The 16,332-nt window shown below is 44.1% G+C and overlaps 1 protein-coding gene across 9 annotated transcripts in view; it reads right to left on the bottom strand.

Moving 5' to 3' along the window:
• Window positions 1-16,332, bottom strand: part of CLIP2 (CAP-Gly domain containing linker protein 2) — a 96,361-nt gene that overhangs the window by 74,802 nt on the left and 5,227 nt on the right. For 2 of the 9 annotated variants that reach the window (XM_055795601.1, XM_027790989.2), the window contains exon 1: window positions 5,459-7,659. The gene's annotated coding sequence lies outside the window, so the exon portion shown is untranslated. Of the gene's footprint in view, window positions 1-5,069; window positions 5,188-5,458; window positions 7,664-16,332 lie in introns of those variants that run through there. The other 7 variants (XR_008745753.1, XM_055795600.1, XM_027790993.2 and 4 more) reach the window with 7 other exon arrangements.

Below are 16,332 nucleotides of genomic sequence, written 5' to 3' on the forward strand. Positions count from 1 at the left end.
GGCAAAACATCAGCCTCTGCTGCCTGAGCAGCACATTCCACACAAGCCTACCTTTTTGGGCCATATTAGCCACCATTAAATATCCATTAGGAATGGCTGGTGCATTGGTCATCAGCTGAAACATGCCAAACTTACCAGCTGGGAAACAGAAGTCCAGAGGAAAAAAAACCCACTTATTCAAGGTTGCAGACTGACCTACTCCAGTTTGCATAGGAAGGATCTTGGTTATAAAACAAATAGTTATATGCTAAATATAGCTAAGGAGCAGCCTTTAATCACCAGGACAGACTTCATGCAGAGGGCCACTAAGGTAGTATAGTACACAATATATGACAGCCAAATACAAAGTTAAAAAGCCCATTAAACACATCTTATGACCTAAGTGCCTCTCTGCATCTCCCAGGAGAGGCCTCTTTTCCTAGGGAGGTTTGTTCCCCAGCCAGGACAGCCCCTGCATCGAGGGGAGGTGCTTGCAGGTCATGAATGGGAGTATTTGCAAGGGATGGGGAAGTGCTGGTGTTTCAACAGGCAGCTGCTTTTTGCGCTTGTCAGGATTCACTGAAGTTTCCAGCACTAATTGGCGGACACAGAAGTTTTCAGAGCATGATGCAACAGATAAAGGGGGGAGGAATACGTCAAAGAAAGAAAAAGAACGGATCAACCACAGAAAGCCTTTGTTACTGACTATGCCAGAAGCTGATGCCTCAGTTTGGAAGCCTTCCTCTACCCCTCTGAAAGACGTGCTGCAAAAGAAGTTCAAGCTGCAAAAGAAGTGTTGGTTTTGTAAGTGAAACAGTTTTGTACAGTAACAGGTAGATACACAAAATGACAGTGACAACAAACAAAAGGGGAAGACACAGACTGTGCAGTTCTAACTACAACATCAGTTTGAACTGAGCTAGACTGTCCAGAGAGGATGTAGAAACTCCCTCATTGCTCACACTATTCTTTAAAAAAAACAAAAGCCAAACAAACAAAACCCCAGATATCTTCAAACCTCCGTCTTGAATGACAGAGATGAAGACAGACCTAATCTGGAACACATGGATGATCTCAAAGTTTCTGCCACCTTCCAGTGTAACTAATACTCATGTAGTCTTTACTACACAATGCAAGTTATTAACTAAAATAAAATAGGATTAACTTTGACCAAGACCTCTGACACAAGCAACACAATTTTATTTGCATTATCTTTTTAAAGGAACCATGTGGGCGAGCACAGGAGAAGAATTAAAAAGCACCAAAGAGTGATTAAAAATTTCCAAGATCCACATATCAAATATCCACAGAGCGTTTCATACAGGGAGCTCAAAGGAGGTCAGAACTGCAAAATCCATTTTGTGCCTGCGAGAAATAGATGCAGAGAAGGAAAATATTTTTCCCAAGATTACTCAAAAAACAGTGGCAGAGATGCATAGCAGCCTAACTCTATTAAGCACCACTATCTCTCTGAACATCCAACCCATCAAAGGACTTGGGAAGTCTTTCTGAAGTGTTTACTTTATAGACAGAGTATAAATAGTTTTCAAAAATACTCATTTGGCTTTCCCAGGCACAAATGAAGTTATCAAGGGAGTCAACATCAGAGTTCAGAACATTAACTCTCAAAATAAACCAAACAGACTTCAGATTCCCTTTGCACTTCAGCACAGACAGGGATGGGGAGATGGGTACTTCATGGCTGGCTCAGAATCTGCAGCAGGGCATTTTGCTAGTCTGTGCCACATTTCTCTGCAACTATCCAGGTGGGTAAATCCTAGCACAATAAAAATAAATCACTGAAAGTATCACCTAATTTCAGTGCCAATTCAAGTCAGCATCATATTTTACTCCATCATACTGAAGTAGAAAAAATTTAAACTGCAACAACAAAATACAGTAATGCTTGGGTTTTTTTCTTCCTACATCTCTCTTTGCTTACGCTGCATCCGAAACAACCATGGCTATTTTATAGGGACAGTTTCACTCTTTTAGAAGGAGATAACAAAAACCATGACAGTGGATGGGAATGATTTTCAAAAAGTTGATGCAGAAACATTGAGGGTTTGTGTTTTGAGTTTTTTGGTTGGTTGGTTGAAGGGGGGTTTTTTTGTTGTGTTTTTTTTCAAATCGGGTTTCTTTGGGATTTTTTCGCAGGAATAGCAGTAAGTATCAGTTTAAGGTGCCAGACTCAGAGTCACATGCAATGAAGTAATTTTTCCACTGGTAGCTACAGCAAGAGCTACTGCACAATCATGTAACGGCAAGAAATTAAATCCAGCTATGAGGAAAATAAATTTGCTTTGTCCTGTTTAGTATCACAGTTCAACAAAGTACAAGAGACAAACAGAGGACACAGAGTCCTCACAGCAGAGCAGGGGGAAATGTTCCGAGAGCACGGTGGTACTGCAGGAAGAGACTTTGTACATCGATGCACTGACAGACTGCTGTGTGTGTCACTATCTGCCACAGAGATGAGAGCTTTCATGTGGGACGGAAAGGATGGGTGTATGGAGAAGGCAGGATTACAGTAGGACTCAGGAAGACCAAGTCCAATTCCTTACTCTTAACCTGGGCTTCTTGAATGACCTTGGACAGTTTGTCTTCATTATTCAGCAACTTACCTAATTCGGTTGTTTTAGAAAACTGACAGTAAACCAAAACCCCAGTCTTGCTGGGGTCTGACAAGACCAGTACTATCAGCCAAAATGCTCTCCCAAGCAAATAAGACCTGAAATTCTACCATAAATATCACAAGAACAACAATAAAAGAACAACAGCTAGAGACCATTGTCCATCTTTAACTCAGCTCTACAGCAGCAGAAAGAAAATACTTCCTCGCCCCATGTCTGCAACTTCCTTGGTCATTCTTGTGCTCAGACCCCTTGGGAGATGGAGGGGGAAACAGGTCACAAGGTATTTATAAATAAGGCATTTCTGAAAAAACCATACATTTCTATAAATATCTCTAAATAAGTGCATACCAGTGTCTAACATAGGTTAGCAACAGGTCACATTCAGGTCTAGCTACCTGTACCTGGGCTTTCCCAGACCTGTAAAAGTATATAAACCTTGCCATGCATTGTACAAACTCTGCAAAGTTGTACAACACCATGTATCTCGGGGATGGAACTTGCTTTATAGACTGTCTCCTGTCCTCACCAGAATTATCACACACACAGACACAAAATTATACATTTCCCTGAGTTACATGATTAGAGGAGACATTCTGAAAAACAAACGCAGCAGTTCCAGTCAGGAGGTGGAATCTGTGCCCTTACCCATTTTAACCACCCAGTAACACAAAGGAAGAACTGTCACGCATACCCCTACATAGCCACATCCCTTGACACTGGAAAAGCCCCTTTGGGTCCTTCATCATTTCTTCTGCCAAAGAAAAAGCACAAGTGAGGAAAAAGAGGAAACACACTGGCAGCTGCTACTTGCTGGAGTAAATTACAGCAGCCTCCAAGGCTAGTGGCAGCAGAAAGCCAAGCAGCAGAGGAGCACATACCCACCCTTGGCCTCAGGAGATAATCTGGTCCATACTTAACCTAAGAGCATCTCCAGAAACACACAGGTTTTACCTTAATTGACGGCAGGCCCCACACACGAGTGCTCTTGAGATGACAGGCTGGCTCCAGCACAGCTTCTCTCTGACATGCCTGTAATGGCTGATGCTAACATTTTAACTTGTGGCTTGTCTCAGAGCGGAACCTTTGAAGTCCTGTACTCCCAGTGATTTCTGGCAGGCAAAGCGACACCTTTTCGTACAGCTGTTTGAGGCAGACGCTCTCGTTCCTAGCTCTGGCAGGCTATACCAGCAGGCAGGTAATTTCTTAAAATGCCCAATCCCAGACTCAAGTTTAAGAGCGGGCAGTGGCACCACATTTTAAAGCATCACCTCCCCAGCAATGATGGGGCCGGACTGACCTGTGCTGATTAAAGGGGCTCTCTTAGAGCACTGCTGGCTAGAGGAACACTGCCTAGCAGGTGGGAGGGCAGAGGCCAACAACCCTGGCCTGGCACCCCGGATATATCTGTCCACACAGAGACCAATTCTTCTCAAATTGCAAGTCACCCTCAAGGAAACACTTCTAGCCAACAATAACCGACGAGCTGGTGAAACTTGACATCCATTCCAGCGGGATGAGTTTCTGAGACAAGGTTTGCAGGCCTATGAGACTGATGCTCAACAGAGCAGCAAATAACAGTCGGTGCTGACACAGTGCTTTGTCTCCCAGCACTTCCCGAGATACCACAGAGATAACAACGCGTGCCTCTGCCTCCATCCCTGGATGCTTGCTTCTCCAAACAGACCATTTGCTGTTTTGTATCAGGAGATGCAAGGGGCAGAGAGCTGCTGGATCTTCCCTGCCATTCGCATCCTGAGCAGTACGTGAATGCCAGCAGCCCAGCCCACCTGGGCCTTCTCAGAAGCACATCTCCTTGCTAGAGACAAAAACCCCCCATCAAATCCTGCAGTATGTAGTTAACGTCGATATCTGGATCATTAAAGAACACAAATGCAGAGAAGAGACTGAGCCCAGCAAGCAGTCCAGCTTCCCACAGACAAAAGAAAATTTTCATCTCGTTTCAACACCAAAACTCGCCCGATGCTGACACCCACTCTTATCTCCATCTTCCCAGCATCAGGCCGCTGCCTCTCCAGCTGCTCCCAAGCAGAGCCATTTGCTGTGAGCCAACGGGCGCGTTTACCTCCAAACGCCCACCCGGCGGCGGCGGGGCCGGCCGGGGCAGGAGCCCGGCGTGTGCCCGCAGGTGGGTGCGCGCTGCCGGGCAGCAGCAGAGCGGAGCCCCCGCCGCACGCTCCCACCCGCCAGCCGGCAAGGGGAGGGGACCGGCCTGGCTGCAGCACCCCCCCTCCCCCGGGATGAGGCCGGTGGCTTCCCTCCCCGGGCGGAGGACAATGCTCTGCCGCGGCCAAGCCTCCCGCAAGGCGCCCGAGCGGCGGAGCCAGCGCCACGGACCCCGCTACGCCGGGCACCACCTCCATTCATCCCTTCCATCGTGGCCGGCGCGGGCTCGCAGAGCCGCTGCCCCCGGGCCCTCCCCGCCGTCCCCCTTACCCTGCGGCAGCCGGCCGGGAGCGGGGCGGGGGCTGGGTGCCGGGCTGGGTGCCGGGCTGGGTGCGCCGCAGGCTGCAGCCCTGGCAGGCGGCCGCCCTGCCCCTCCCTGCGGGCCGCGCCGGCGGCCCTGATTGGCGGAGGCGGATGCCGGGCCCCGCCCACCTCCCGGCCGCCGCCTGCGGGCGCTGCGCGGCACGGCCGGGCCCTGCGGCCCGCGCGAACAAAGGGGCCGGTCCGGGGCCGCCCCGCGCTGAGATCTTCCTGGTTGCCGGGCCCCGGCGCCGCCGGAAACGGGGTGGGAGGGTGGCAAAGCAGCGACCAGGCTCCTCCTGGCTGCCCGGAACCCTACCCGCTCGTCTCTTAAGAAAAGAAATAATCGTTAAGTTCACCTTTTTGCTCGACGCAGATGCGGTCTCCTCCCTTCCTCGCGGCTGTGGAACGGAGGAGCTCTCTAAGCACATCTGAATTTACGTGGTAGCGAATTCGATTGATACAGAAGGGCAGGAGGAGTTGGCGGTGCTTCCTGGAAAAAAAAAAGGAGAGCGCCCCAATTACCGGGGGTTTTCCGGGGAATGCAGCAAAGAGAAAACACCTGCAGCCTTGAAAACTCATTCATTCAAAGCCAGGAGGGGTGGGCTGAGTGGATAATCACCACTTGTCCCTCACCACCTCTCTGCATGTAACTCCCGGAGCCGTACCTGAGCTGACATTATAGATGTAACAGTGCAGGGTCCTACCTAGTGCCTCTGCCCTGAAATTGCATCTTTTTGATGCAAATTGAAATTCGGACAGGAGTGGAAAAATGGTTGTGACTCTATTCACCATACCTCACTAGCGCTGCAGACACCCCATGTCACCCAAGGGGCAGCGGGTGAGATCCTGCACATCAGACACGGTGGTGGAAGGGCCCGGCTCAGGCACAAACAGAAAAGGGTCCCACCTGGCAACAGCCCCAACACTTGCGGCTCTGCCCCTGCTCTGTACCCTCTGCGTGGGCCCAGGAAAGCACAGCAGAGACGCAAGTGAAGGAGATGTAGGCAAGAAAGCAGAGAAGAACCAAAGCTGAGGTCAACCGAGCATCATCCAGAATATGAGATTTGCCAGCCCTGGCCTCAGCAAGGCAATCCAGTCCCACGAAGCAGCCACAGGCATCCTCATTTTCCATCTTGCAAAAGGGAAGCCAAAGCAAAGTGAAATGGCTGGTCCAAGTCAAAAATAGAACCTGAAGCACCTGACTCCAACGCCTCTGCTTCAACTGTTAGTTCACTGTCTTTCCCTGACATTTTCCCTACATCCAAGCTCAAGTCACTGCTTTGCAGTTCTGGATACAAGATTTTTTTGCCTCCTCTCTAATCTGTAGTTGCCTAGGGAGACAGTATGTCACCAAAGAAAGAGCTAGACAAGAAGGTGCCTGTTGAATCAGGCTTGGACTCCAATGGGACATCTCGCTTCCCTGTCCAGCTTCACCCCTGGTGTGCCAGCTCTGCCAGTTCATATCCTTAGGTCCCAGTTTCTTTCCTTCTCAAAATGGTGATGGAGTGATGATGGTGTGACCTCCCTTTGTGAGTTCCAGAGAGATTAACGAGAAGTGTTACATGCAGCCATACATTTCATAAGAAGGAGGAGTGTAAATTTAATGCAGTTTGGGGGAAAGAAAAAAAAAAAAAAAGGAATCCTCTTTAATGTTTTCAGATGCTTCAGGGTAGGATTTCAAATCAGGTATTGCTCAGAAGTTAAGCCTTCTCATTTTTGATCAATTGCACAATTTTATGCTGTATCTTATATATGCTAATTTGTTCTTTTACTAAACTTCCATTTAAACATTTAATTTACAGCCCTACGTCTGCATTATGACAAAGAAGGTCAGCAAGTCTGGGGTTGTATTTTGCCTGCCAATAGTCTGTGGTACGCGCAGTGGCTCGATGCCATTTCCCATCTTCAGTCCTGAATTACAGCAGGACAGGGGCCCAGGACTGCCACACTACGCTGCAAACTAGCGCATTTCTCATTGCTTCTCCATTTCAGCAACAGAAGTCTTGAATTTTACAAGTGCTTTTGTTTTCTTCTTTAGAACTCATTTGTCCCAAGGGCTCTGTGTGCAAATAGGAATATATCGTAATGACTATTCTATTTTATGTTCTAGTAGTGACTGAAGGCGTGCTGCGATCTGAGGCCGTTGTGCCAGGCACTGCACACTCCCTGAAGAGGAGGCAGAGACACACACACACACACACACCACCGTCAGGTTTCCCCTCACGCCCATGCAATCTGCAATGCTGATGCACAAGCAAAAGGAGAATTGAGCCCACTGGCTTCAGTAAGATGAAGCTAGAAAAATTTCACAGCTCTTAAGTAATTTCCTTGAATTATTTTGACAAATCTGCTTCTGACTAAACTTTCTCAGGGGAATTTCCAGGGAGAGAAGGAAAGATCATCTGGGGCCAGAGCTCTCACAGGAATGTGGCTGAAGTACTGGGTAGACTTGAATTTGTGTCTTTGCCATCAAGTGCTCTCCCACAAAGCTATCCCTCAGCTTCTGTTGTACCTGCCTTTCACAGACAAAGCCTCAGGATGAAAATAAATGTTAAAAACCCATCATTGTGCAGAGTGGCATTACTATTTCCCAATAACCATTTATTTATTCACAGGGGCTGCGTGCAGACAAACAGCCTTGCACTGATGATCCCAGACACAGAGAAGCACAGGAAACACTCCAGTTTCAGCCTATGAACATAGGAGGTCTTGTTAATTTTACCCAGGTGAGCAGAGCCATGAATTTCAATTAAATCATTATATGTAGAAAGCTGGTATGCAATCTCTGACATTTCTGGGCTATCACATTTGCCTGATAAACCTCTTGCTTCTCTACTACCCTCCTATTTTATGTGATATGATATATATCTTGTTTTGTGAAGTGGCTTCTCACTGATAGTCAAAACTGTCTCCACTTGACTGATCCATTATTCTGATTTGGTATTTGCATTAGCTGTTAGGATCACTAAAAAGCTTCACAGCTGTTTTCTTTTAAATTATCCTGACAAACTGAAACACTACACAGAGTAATGTAAAAACCAAGGCAATACTCACGCATGCATCTAGGGAAACAAAAAGAGCGAACACTTTATGTTTTGCTGTTATATACATTATATGAATAAAGACAGTAGATAAGAAATGGCCAAACCGTTCAAGTACCTTTCCATTTTATTACCCAGCAGCAGGAGATAAAGGAGCTCTCTGCAAAGAGATGATGAGGCACTTGATTTGTCACATAGCAGTAGGTTACACTTCCTAAAGCCCTGGTCTTGCACTTGTTCCCCAAAGGCAGCTACTTTTTAAAGGCTATAGAGAGTATATATAGGCGATATGAAGTGATGACATCAGGACCCCAGAAGTCAACAAAAGCTTCAGAGCTGAGTCCTTTCACTCTTTTCCCTACCACATGCCTAGAAATCCCTGCCAAGTATCCCTTTGCCCTGCCAATGTACTCTTGAAACTGAGTGGTGGCAGAAACAACTATATTCGAAAATACTGTGCAACTTCATTACTGTCAACTTTCAGTTATGTGATTTCCACCATAGTTCTTACTATTCATTCAAGCTGACACTATAAATAGCCTGCTGCATTTGGCAGCAGAGCACAAAATTCCAGCATTCGTGGGAGAAACAAGATTAAAGCAGTGATTTAAAGAAGAGCTGGTTTTTTCCCTCGATTACAGAGCTGCTGAAAGAACTTCTTATCTTGAGGATCAGTGACTGCTTTAGGCCTTACCCATTCTAGGCCAAGCCTAAAGTTCAGAAACTTCTTGTAAACAGCTTTTAAATTGTTAAGATCTTACACAGTTGCAACAGTTCAGCCAAGTGGCACCATGTTTTCAGGCATTTGTTATCCAACCGAGCACCACTGCAAAGCCTCTAATATCCAGCAGATTCTGTTGTATCTCCTCAGGTGAAAGAAACCTCTCATCTGTCTTCAGACATCTATATCTGAGCCAACTGTCTAGACTTCCTGAATGAGTGCAGAGAAACAGGCACCGAGGCGCAATTCCCCTCATCATATTGCAGACATCTAAAATGGATTAATTGCTCTCTAACAATGCTCTCTTCCATCCATGAATTACAGGGGTGGTCGAGAAATAGGCCAAATGAGATGTTTAAAATTAAGTGACACGAATTCCACTCATCTTCCTTCCAGAAATGCCCAGCATTGATGATGCTTATTTGGGTGCATGTAGATCAGACATGCATGTTAGGTACATTCTTGTCCGAAGGCCTGACTTTGTTCTGTTTCACTGGAAAAAATGAGACTTGGCCAGGATTCAACATGGGCAAGATCTGGCTCCAGGACCCTTCAGGGGAGCGCACGTGGCTTGTACAGTGTGACGGAAAGTGCTCTGAAAGAAGGCTTTCTGCTAGGCTGACTGCTGTGCGTTCCTACACACTAGTTAACATAAAAGAAAGTGTGGGTGGAAATAGGTTGAAGGATCATGGCAGGTCTCATTAATTATGAAAATCAAGAGGAGCTCTTACTGCTTTTTTAGTGTATTTCCTATACCAAAATTAGTGCATTAACTGTTACTTAAACTTCAACCATTGGTATAATTTAATCATTAGCACAGCCTGGTTCCTGTTGTTCTACATTTTTAAAGTAAACTACCTTGCTGCAGTAGCAAGGACTCTGAGGAATGTGAGACAGCACTTCATACAAATGCAAAACAATAAAATGGACCACACTGCATAACCAAAGAAACAGTGTAATTTTCATCACAAAAACTGTTGCCTATCCAGCCCAAAGGCAAGTGTTTTTTTTATAGAAATTTAGCATCCATTAAGTACAGGCCTTTTGAAATTCTGTCCTCTGATACCATGTTTTTCCAAACAACCTATACAAGATCACAATGGCAGTGGAGAACTTGGAATAGCTCTTTTTTTAAAAAGTTCATCTGAAGATAAAGCTCCTCTTTACAGATAAAGTGAGTCAGTCATGGAGAGAAAAAAATAACATATCTGTGATCATACCGCTGAAACAGAAGTATGTTGGTCAACATCTACATTTCGGTGTCAAACATCTATAACTAAGCGTGACCAAAAGAAAGTAATACAGGAGGATCAGAGAGAGCATGGAGACACTGACAGGAGATCTGGCACTAATGAGTATAACTTCTTTTCATGGGTGGGGGGGAACAACACAGCAAAAAAATAGAGGTTAAGTAGATAAGCCATTCTGAGCAGCCCTCCCATCCCAACACAGTACCCCATATTTATTCTGGTTTTCTTTGTTATTGCCCTAAAGCCTGTTGCTTGTCTGAACCGAGACTAAATATCAGGCTGTCCTTTGCTTAGTCCTTTTTTTAAAGATCGGGACAATTGACAGTTGCACTTAACCAGGCTTGCACCAATAAAGGGACTTTTATGCCTACTGCCCCCAAAGGTGAGCAAACATCACCTAGGTTTTGTAGACTCAGGAACTGAAATTGGGTTAGTTTATCTTCCCAAGGCCCATCTAATGCAGCAGCACAGCTCGGGGCAGAACCTAGGTGGCCAGACTCTGGGCATTATCGTATTGTACTTCACTCAGTTCATGCATTTCTTTTTATACACATTCAAGTCAGAGAGTCAGAGTTCTGCTTCAGCTCCAAGTACGTGCCACGAGACCTTTCTCACTGTTGCCAGGGGTGTGAAGATTTATTGTTTTTTCTGACCTCTCAAATAAAGTCTGTAACAAATTGGAGCCAGCCTGTACGTTATGAAAAAAGAGCTGTCTATTTCCCTGTTGTTTGGGCCCCGACACAAATACTATTTCAGACCAAAGAGAAGTACCAGATGTTTTCTACCAGAGCTACAGAATGTGCAGTGCCTGGGAGAGACAAGAGTCCCATTTCCTTTGCATGAACTGGAGTGTGTTAGAAGATCAAAGATGAGGGATGGGAGCCAGGATGAAAAAGCTTCCTATTTGTGCCTAGAACTTGAAAAATGATTTTAGTACCTACAACCAAAGCTGTGTTTATTGGGGAAGGGGAGGAAAACTAGCTCTACTTTTAACACTTAGAAAAAAGCCAGACTTTTAAAATGTCTTCAGCAGGCAATGCATGGAAAAGGTTTGGACAGCAGCCCTGACTGTGGGTACTGACCACCGAAATATCCAGTCCTGCCACTTTGATTTCTTAGCCTTTAATTCTCCAGAAAAGCAAGGCTATCGCCAAGAAGGCACGGACACTGTAATTTAACATAGGGCACGCTTTTCCAGATGATCCCAAAGCACACAAGGAACAATCTTTATAACAATTTACAGATGAGAAAACTGAAGCATGTTTACATGCTTACATGATAGTCATGGTTACATGACTATCAGTCCCATGAGGATCACCTCCAGTCCACTAATTTCCAGTCATTAAAGAAAGTGATAAGCTAGTTATTCCTAGCCAGCTTTGCATACTGGGTGAGATGTAAGCCTACGTTAATGAGCTCTGCTAGACCCATGCTGGCTTCATACCGGGGTGTGGAATATTAGCAGTTTTCTTGTGTAAGGCAGAAGGAATATGAAGAAGGTAGGAGGCCATCAACAGTACAACTAGCTGCCCTCTACTTCCTTCAAACATATGTATGTTTTTAATTAAGGAGAGGTTTCAACCAAAGACTCTGACTGACCTAACTTAAATACCACAGTAAAGAGCATAGCATAAATACATAGCTCAAAACCCACAGCACATCTTTTTCAGCATTGATGCAGGGGAATGGGCTGCTCTCCTGTCTCTGGGAGAGCACTGGATGGTAATTAAACTGTGTTCTGTTCCATTTCCACAGAAATGTCCATTTGCAACAAAAGCATGCTATTCTGGTACAGAGGAACTATCTACCACGTGTTAGAATTTCAGTTTTCCCACCATAGTATCAACCCATTCAACCATCCACTGATCCCAGCTGTCTTTTTTTCAGTATGACATTCAAAGGCTTAAAGAATGTCTTCATAAAAAATAGGTTATTTCTTTACACAGAAATAATAGGTCTTGTGACAGCAGAGTAGCAAGATGCCCCAAACAATTTCACTCACCGAGTGGATATTGCTGCAGTGATTGCCAGGCAGAAAGGGCAGTCATGACTCCCTAAAATCCTAATCCCACAAAAATGCTTATAGAAAGGGTGAAAAAGCATGATCCTTTGCCAGGCGTTCATATTTATTACAGACAATCCTGTATAATGTGGATTTTGTCTGTCAAATGCCATGATATAACCCAGATACAGGAATGCACACACTTCTTCAGCTTTCTGCAAATTTAGTTTTATTAATTGCACTACATAACTTGTATTATATGTTCCAATAAGGAAGAATCACTGCAAGAATGCTGCCAGTGTTGCTTTCTATGGAGCACTGTATAGGGACACATGACAGTTGGAGTCTAATCTAATTTCTGATTTTACTGCTGGTGTAAAATGGAAATTCCCTCCATCTCAACAACTATTTTCACTAACAATGAAAGAGGAACAATGATACCAACCTGATCTGTAAAGTGTTTTGACTTGGCCAGACTAAATGTGGAAGATACATGTTAAAATAGCTTATGCTGCCTAATCTAATATTTGTCTCAGTCTTAAACGCTCACAGACAAGCTCAATGCATGCTGCAAACGTTCAGTCTTTCTCAGTCCTGTGAGAACTGAAAACTAGCCCTGTTACTCAGGGTGCACTACAGCCACTAACCTGACAGTACTCACAGCACCCATAAAGCACACACTCCACTTCATAATGAAAGGCATGCAGACACACAAGAGTCACATTTAGAAACAGGGAATGCAGTAATTATGCCCAATATTCCTGACAAGACTGCGCTGTGTGTCCCTCTCTGCAAATGGCAGGGCTCGGTAACACCAGCATGCATGGCAGCCCTAGCTTCAGACAATGCAAATGCACTATATGTGTCTTGGATTTGGCTGGTGGAAATTGCCAGTTTCTTAGCTGTGAAGATATAAAAGAAAGGAAAGGAGGTAAATTCTGTGTTCTTTTACCTTCTTTAGAAGAAACAATCTGAGGAGGGTGCCAACAAACATAAAGTTAACAAGTGGAAAAATACAATTAAGGTAAATTAACTTGTGAAACTCAATGCCAGAATATATTAAAGGAAATTAAGATAATCATGTTGCAGCAGTAGCTATATTAATTCTAATTAGAATAAAAAAGTATGAGATAACCCTTAACTCTTGATGAAAAATAAAATTCTCTGAACAGATTCTATAATCGTTTGATATCACACATAAGGTTTACCTCCCCTTTCTTTGAGCCTCTGATAAGATTCAGATTCTCAGAGGGGATGTTCACTTGAACAGTTTTCTGATCTGTTCCAGGAGGTAATTTGCCTGTACCTTTTGTTTTATATTCTTCGCAATATGTCTAAGAATGCTTGTGGCAAAAGAACAGAAATAGCGGGTTACTATCTAAGCTATTTACTGAAGAAAGGAAATAAGGAATTAATAGTATTTTTTGTGTGAGAAACACATACAAATATTAATTAATCCATGCCACACTCATGTAGCATGCAAATCGTATGTATAGCTAAAGAAAAGAGATGAAGATATTTGCAAACTGGGCTTAAAATGTCATGGAAACAGCTGCCCTCCCAACAGACTGAAAATTCATTTCCTTGCTGTATACAGGCAAGCATGACAGAGAAACCCACCCACTCGCATCCACACCTACGTATCACACCAAAGGCTATGATATTTAAGCAGATTATAAATACTGACCTAAAAACCTAACAAGTGATCAAACATTATTGCGTGTTTTTTGCAAGTGGCCTTGTTTTAAGACATTATTAATACTTCGTGACATCAAGGTCATAAAACAAAGCCATGACCATATTGCAATTCCAGAGAAAATTGCCTTGAGAATGACATACTGCAGTGACCTTCAAGTCCCAATAGTCAAGGAGTTGAAGTCTGAAATTTCCCTACTTAAAATCCTCAGCTTATGCAGATCTCCCTTCACAGGGCTGACATTATATTCTCCTGGGGAAGAACAGCCAAGGAGATTGCCCTGGCTCTGCCCTGCAGTTGTTTCTGTAGAAAATAAAGAGGATATTAGATGTTAACCTCTGTAAACAGCACTTCGAACTTGCAGGGCAGTTTCACTCTCCCTATCCCCACATTGTAAAAAAATCATATATCTATACTTAAAGATAATTTTGTATACCTGGTAGATCTAGAAGTATGTAAGCAGGTCAATCTGGGCAGCAGATGAATACAAACTAGAATCTTGTTGGATTCATTCCATCATTGCTGCCTTGAGACTGTATTGTTTTGAGAGGTGTGGAGCATCTAAAAAATACCATAAGCCTGTATCACAGAGGCAGAGAGAAGAGTGAAATACTTCTGTACCAGTATAGACTTGAAGGAGGGCAGGTGTCATTCCCAACAAGACCTGTCCCACAACAATTTTGGCATTTTTTTTTCCACAGGAACTGTGCCTGCAGGCTGCCAAAGCCACGGGCTTAGCTAGGACGTGCTGCCACCCAGCTAAACTGGGAGCCAGTCTCTTATCTCTGCAGTGGCAGATTATTCGCAATCACCTTCCACCTCCACAACCCTCTGGCCTACAGCAGGCTGTATGATTATATCAATGAGAAAGATGTTTTTGTCACCCGTTGCAATGAAATCGTGTACAAGCACCTGGTGCTGAGAAACATATGCTCCCAGTCTGCCAATTTTCAGAGGGAACCGAGGCCCCAGTTTAGCAAAAGTCGTAAAGTGCAGGTTCAACTTTACAGGTAGGAGCAATCCCCATGAAATTAACTGATCAGAGACAGCATGAAAGGCAACTCCATACCAAGTGTGCACTGTTGTACTGTGGCTTGCAGGTGCACAGCCCTCTATCAGGATCAGGCCTTTCCCTGCAATATACTGTTTTGAGGCAGCAGAACACAGATGCAATGGGATGCCATTACAGACAGTACTAAGCTTTCAGATTCTAAACCCTTTATTTCTTTTCAAGGAAGATCCGTTTCACTGCAGCACTTGATTTTCCAACTATATTCCTGCCTTTTACCCTGTTTTCCAGCTGCACAAGGAAGTCAACTGCCTTGCTCAGGGTTACACTAACTGATCTACTGGGGAAATAAAGGCTATTTCTGGCAGCTGAGATGTCTTTCCAATCATTCATTGCCATAAAATTCCAGTTCTAATAAACCAATTTATAACCTACAATGTGCCAGATGAGGTGTGTCTGGTTCATCTGCACTACTTTTGCCCGATGTGCATGTGTATGCACACTACATTGTGTAGTGCTTTATCATGAGGTTATTTTCAATAAGCAATAATAATATTTCCATTATGAGATGAGATTTACTAAGGACAGTTGTGTGTACTACAGTGCACTGAAACAAGCAATGTTCCTAAAGGCTATTTTGCTCTGTTCTGGTTGTATGGTGTCAAACCTTCACATCCACTAACAGTTAAGCCCAATGAGGCGGTTGACTGATAAACTGTACAATCAAACCTGTTCGTATAGCTGCTATATATTCATTTTACAACAAAGATTGTATGTGCAGCTCTGTCTTTCTCTATTCCCTCCACCACATCTTGTAAGCTGAAGTAATTCAGTGCAGGTGGCATTTGTATTACTGTATCATCTATCTACAGGAGAGGAACTCCTGAAAGGCAGAGCAAGCCAACAGCTCAAGCCCAGCTCATATTCACCCTAATGACAGTATGTAAGATTTTCTGGCCTTTCAGCAACTTTATCACCTGATGTCAGCATGCATTTCAGGAGGTTTTTAACTAGGAATTCACTGATCAGACAAAGAGAATTGTCTCTGAAGAACAGTACAGTCACAGAGGACTTACGGCACGCTCAATTTATATAGCCCTATCTGCTCAGGAAGCAACTTACCTGATTCAGACTCCTCATATAATGCAGCAATAAACAGTGTCTTACATTAACGACAACTGAAATACTGAATAAGCAACTTGAACAACTGCATTTGTTCCACCCAGAGAACAGGGTGAAATAACCAAATAATCACCAAATAATCACTGTAGGGGTGGGGGAATCTATGTTTTATGTTTACGGGTTAAAAGTACTATTTTTCAATGTCTACGACCTTTTTCTGAGCTACTGGTCAATTTGTATTTAACCAAGTAAATCAATATAGTGTCATATGCAAATATCTTGCATGTACAAATATGTAAATACATGCATATAGACATGCTTATTACCATGCATAAAACCTGCACAGATGTAACTGTGTAAGTAATTAAAGGAAGAAGTCAATTGTACCC

This window comes from Falco peregrinus, chromosome 2 (assembly GCF_023634155.1).
Source record: "Falco peregrinus isolate bFalPer1 chromosome 2, bFalPer1.pri, whole genome shotgun sequence".
NCBI lineage: Eukaryota > Metazoa > Chordata > Aves > Falconiformes > Falconidae > Falco > Falco peregrinus.